At 53.0% G+C, this 5,371-nt stretch overlaps 1 non-coding gene across 1 annotated transcript; it reads left to right on the top strand.

Annotated features, from left to right (window-relative positions):
- Positions 1-2,277: 2,277 nt before the first annotated feature.
- Positions 2,278-2,384, top strand: LOC121827713 (U6 spliceosomal RNA). Its single transcript, XR_006070026.1, has one exon. It is a non-coding gene; the product is annotated as a U6 spliceosomal RNA (small nuclear RNA).
- Positions 2,385-5,371: the final 2,987 nt, after the last annotated feature.

Raw genomic sequence — 5,371 nt, 5'->3', positions numbered from 1 at the left:
AACTGGGCTTTGAGACCATTGCTAGCTGCCATGTGAATGCTGGGACTTGAACCCAGGGCCTCTGAAAGGGCAGGCAGTGTTCTTGACTGCAGAGCCATTGAGTTAAATAAGACCATCACCATGGGACACATCTATAAAGTCCCCCGCAAAGCAGCCGATGAGCACCAGCTGTCCGTTATTCTGTGCACACGACCCCGGTTTGTGGTAGGAAGAAGGCAGAGAGGAGGATCTTACTGACAGGTCACGGAGGCTTCCTGGGGGAGGGGCACCCACGCGGGGCCTTTAGGGGTAAGTGGGGGAGAGCATTCCTGGAGACAAAGAAAAGGACCTGTTTGGGTGTGGCTGGCTGGGAGGAGCAAGCAGAAAGTCCGCTGGAGGAGCCTTTGGGGCGCTTCAAGGGCTTGGACTGTGGGTGCGGAGCCCACGCTCACTGTGGTGTGGAGCGTGAACCGGAAGGGAGAGGCTGGAGGTCATGCCTGGGAGGAGATCCTAGCATACTCCCGGTGGGAGCCCAGCCACCCCCTCCCCCCCCCCAACCTCTGGTTCAGCTCTGACCTCTCCTACTTCCTGCCTTCCCAAGTGTGTACTTGTTCCTCTGCCTGGAACATCTTCCCCTCCCTTTGCCTGGCTCACTCCTGGCCCTTCGGGTCCCAGCTAAGCAGCTTGTCCTCCTGGAATGCTGCTAGACACCCTGTCTAGGTCAGGTTCTCCTCTGCACTCACAGACCCACGGCCTTCCTGACTGGACTCTGGCCTCGGGCAGGGACCACGCACCTGCCCTTTGCTGTAGCCACAAGGTCTGCTGGGGCTCGGTGCCTGGCACCCAAGGCCCCCCCCGATCTAGGATTCAAGAGCCTGATGGGGACAGGCGGGAGCGCACGTGAGGAACGCCGCCCGGAGAGCAGAAGGAGATGGGCTAGAGCGGACAGGAAGGAGGGCTGAGGAGAAGCAAGTGAGCACAGGGGAGAAGAAAGAGGGACCATGACTCAGAGGTTTGGGTTGTCCCCTCCTCGTCCCCACCCCCACTCACTTGGATAAGCCCTGCCTTTAACCAAGATAGGAAGCAGGAAGGAGGGGTTGGCAACAGGGAGGGAAAACAGAGGAGGCCAGAGGGGCGGGAGGCTGGGGCCTGGGGCCTGGCACATGCTCTCTAGAATGCTCCTGTCTGCCCACCGGTGGAACCATATCAGGACCCGTCACTCTATAAAAATGTCTTCGGCATTATGGATATAGTCAGTTGGTGGCCTGCTTCCCTAGCAAGCATGACGCCCTGGGTTTGATCTCCAACACCGTGGTAAATTCAGTGTGATGGTGTGTGTGCACCTATAATTCCAACTCTCACAAGATGGAGGCAGGAGGATGAGAAGTTGAAGGTCAGCCTCAGCTACATATGCAGTTAAAGGCCAATATGGGGATACATAACACCAATGATTAATTAAGAGCTATTTGCCGCTGGGCGGTGGTGGTGCATGCCTTTAATCCCAGCACTAAGGAGGCAGAGGCAGGTGGATTTCTGAGTTCAAGGCCAGCCTGGTCTATACTCTGTCTCAAAAAACAAAACAAAACAAAACAAAAAAGGCCATGACAGATGTGGTAGCACACACCTATAACTCATCTGGGAGGCAGAGGCAAGGCAGATGTCTGTAAGTTTGAGGCAAGCCTGGTCTACATAAGCAGTACTAGGCTAGCCAGGGATACATAGTGAGAAGATGTCTAAATAAATAAACAGGAGGGGCTGGAGAGATGGCTCAGAGGTTAAGAGTACTGGCTGCTCTTCCAGAGGTCCTGAGTTCAATTCCCAGCACCCACATGGTGGCTCACAACCATCTGAAATGAGATCTGGTGCCCCCTTCTGGCCTGCAGGGATACACACAGACAGAACACTATACTTAATAAATAAATAAATCAAAATAAATAAATAAACAGGAGCATTTACTGCTCTTGGAAAAGACCCACTTCAATGCCTTCGGGCATCTCATAACTTATTCAGTCTCCAGCTACAAGGGCTCTGATGCCCTCGTCTGGCCTCTGTGGGCACCTCCCTATGTGTGGTGCACATAAACTCGTACAAGCATACACATAAACATAGATAAATAATTTAAAAGGGGGATGTGGGGAGATGGCTCAGCTGATAAAATGCTTGCCACACAAGGAGCAGTGAGAGTCTATAATCCCCGGGAACCGAAGACAGGAGGAGCCTTGGGGCTTGCAGGCTAGCCAGTCTAGCTGAACTGGTGAACTCCAGACTCAGTGAGAAACCCTGTGTCCAAAAGCAAGGTGCTGTTAGCTTCAGCAGCACACTGAACTTGGAATGATAAGGAGAAAATTAGCATGGCCCCCGGGCAAGGATGACACTCAAATTCTCTTGAAGCATTCCAAAAGGGGGAAAAAATTATAAGGCGGAGAGTGATGGAGAAAGACGCTTGAAGACTGAGCTCTGGCCTCCATGCCTATGAATGTACACGTGGGTACACATACACTCGAATACAAAACTGCCTCCTTAGTATTGGCAGCCTGAACTTGGCTGACTCCCGTTACTTTGTTTTGTTTTTGGGAAAATCTCACTATATAACCCAGACTGGTCTTGAATTCATAATCCTTCTGCCCCAGCTGCTCAAGTACTGAGATTATAGGCCTATGCCACCTTGCCAAAAGCTCTTTTTTTAGGGGAGGGGGTTTGAGACAGGGTTTCTCTGTGTAACCCTGGGCTGTCCTGGAACTTACTCTGTAGATCAGGCTGGCCTCGAACACATGGAGACAGGCCTGGCAAAAAGCTCTTGATTTGTATTTTATTTATTTTTATGTTCATTGGTGTTTTGCCTGCGTGCATGTCTATGTGAAGGCGTTGGATCCTGGAGTTACAGACAGTTGTGAGCTGCCCTGTCGATGCTGGGAATTGAACCTGGGGTCCTCTGTTTTGTTTTTTTCTTTTTTGGAGACAGGGTTTCTCTGTGTAGCTTTGCGCCTTTCCTGGAACTCACTTGGTAGCCCAGGCTGGCCTCGAACTCACAGAGATCTGCCTGCCTCTGCCTCCCGAGTGTTGGGATTAAAGGCGTGTGCCACCACCGCCCCAGCGAACCTGGGGTCCTCTGATTATTTGAGTTAGTGCTCTTAACCACTGAGCCATCTCTCCAGCCCTGTATTTTATTTAAAATGTATTCCCCTCATAAGATTGGCAGGTTGCCTTCCTCCAGGAAAGCAGAGAACTTGCTTGCTGCATTGACCTTGTACATCTGGCAAGCTCCTTGACCCATAGTGGATGCTCAAAAACCATTGAAGGCCTGTAGCTTAGTTAGAAGAGTGTTTGCCTACCAAGCACAAAGCCCCAGCACCACATAAATTCAGTCCCCAGCACCACATAAACTGGAGTGCTTGTGGACATCTTTAGTCTAGGGCCTTTAGTCTAGAGTGACTAGACTCTAGGCACTTGGGGGGTGGAGGTAAGGGGGGCAGTTTAGCATCATCCCCGGCTACACATCCAGTTCAAGGACATCGTGGAATACTCGGGGACACATGAGACCCTGTTTTTCGTTTTTTTTTTTTTTTTTTTTTTTTAAAGAAAGACGAGAGAGAGAGAGAGAGAGAGAGAGAGAGAGAGAGAGAGAGAGAGAGAGAGAGAGAGAGAGAGAAAGTCGCTGAACTCAGCCTCCAGGGTGTCAGGAGCCATGGAATGCTCTTAAGCAAGACAGTGTCAGGATTCAGCTCGTGTTTTAGAAACCTCACCCTGGTGGCTGTGTGTAAGATGGATTATGGATTGCGGAGGGAAGGCAGGCGACAAGAGGAGGGGGAACTGAGGAGCCACTGGGGGAGACAAAGACACAGCACCTGAGGCTGGGCCTGAATGCCCCCTGCCTGTGAGGCTCTGAACCCCCTCCTAGTCCTCCCCTCCACCCCCCAGGCCTGTTGTCTTGAGCAGCAGTGGGAAGGGACAGGGCTGGCAAAACTGACACTCACTAATCACGGCCCTCACCCCAGAGCCGCACTGACTGTCTGGTCTCCATGGAGACACGGCAACCTCCGGCCACTTGTTAATGGCAACTCAACAAGGCTGCAGCAGTGGGGACGGGCCTGACCAGTGTGCCCAGCTCTGCACCATTCATCCCAGCTTGTGCCTCGGCAGAAGACCCCAGGGGTGCCGGAGTTGGGGCACAGGAAGGAGGTCTGGTGTCTGGGAGATGCTGCACCCCTCTGCTGCGGCCCCGCCTCCCTTGGCACTGCCAAGCAGCGAGGGCAGAGGCAGTCTCTGCCCTGGCTGACTCCTCCGCGGGGCTGCTGGGAAGCTGAGCTCATGCAGGTCACCCAGGCAAGGCCAAAGGGCTGGCGGGGGATGGTGAGGAGTCCGGAGGGGATCTGCCTGCATCCCACACACAGCAGAACGGAGGGGGATGAGCTTTTCCTGCACCAACAACCCTCTGCTCCGCTAGCCTGAGGCAGGGGCCCAATCGGGAACCATCTGTCCAGAACCTCTTCCCAGAGCACTGTCGCTACATCGGAAATGCCACCATTAGCAATTCGTTCCATCAGGAGGCAGCATGGCTTAGCACACAAAACACTGGCTTTGCAGTCAGGCCAGCCCAACCTGGGTATAAAAGCCTGGCTCTGTCCCTGCCACTGAGCATTGATTTCTCCATCTGTAGGATGGGGACGATAATAGCGCATGTGTGTTCGTGCACAGCCGGAAATGCTAGGGATGTTTCCTGGAGACCGGGTCTCAATACCCGTGCCTTCCCCTTCACCAGCCTTTCCTTTTGCCTCTTCCTTCCTTTCTTTTTTGAAAACTGTTTTTGAAACAGAGTGTGTTGCCCAGGCTGATCTTGAACTAGCTGAGAATGACCCTGAACTCATCATCCTCTTCCTTCGCTTCCCAAGTGCTGGGATCGCAGGCGTGTGCTACTTCGGCCGGCGACTCCAGGCCTTTCTTTACACCACAGACCATCTGGGTCCTCTTCCACACTTCCCAGGATGATCCCACAGATGCTCCACCCTCCTGTAACTGTCCCACATTTGAGGTCCCCATAGACTGGGCCGGGTAGAGTGAGCATCAGGGACAAAAGCGGTGAAATAAACAAGCCGGGGGAAAAAGGGGAGAGATCTCTTGCCTTTTCTTTTTTTTCCGTCTTTCTTTTTCCTGCTAAGCATTCCATGGAGGTCTCTTTCCCCTCTCCTCTTCATACTGTTGTCCATCTGTCTATCCCCCCACCCCCACAAAAAAAAAGGACTGAACCCCTCCTTTATATGGGGCCCTTAGAGATGCAGATACCACCTTAGCCTCAGATGATGCAGGAGCCAGGCTCCCGGATACCAGGCATCCCACAGTTGGCTGGGGGCCTGGATACGGCCACCTCCCTACACGCTGTGGTTTTCCTTGTTCA

This window comes from Peromyscus maniculatus, chromosome 2 (genome assembly GCF_049852395.1).
Source record: "Peromyscus maniculatus bairdii isolate BWxNUB_F1_BW_parent chromosome 2, HU_Pman_BW_mat_3.1, whole genome shotgun sequence".
Lineage (NCBI taxonomy): Eukaryota > Metazoa > Chordata > Mammalia > Rodentia > Cricetidae > Peromyscus > Peromyscus maniculatus.
The sequence above is the reverse complement of the archived record's forward strand: the minus strand, read 5'-3'. Positions and strand labels throughout refer to the sequence as shown.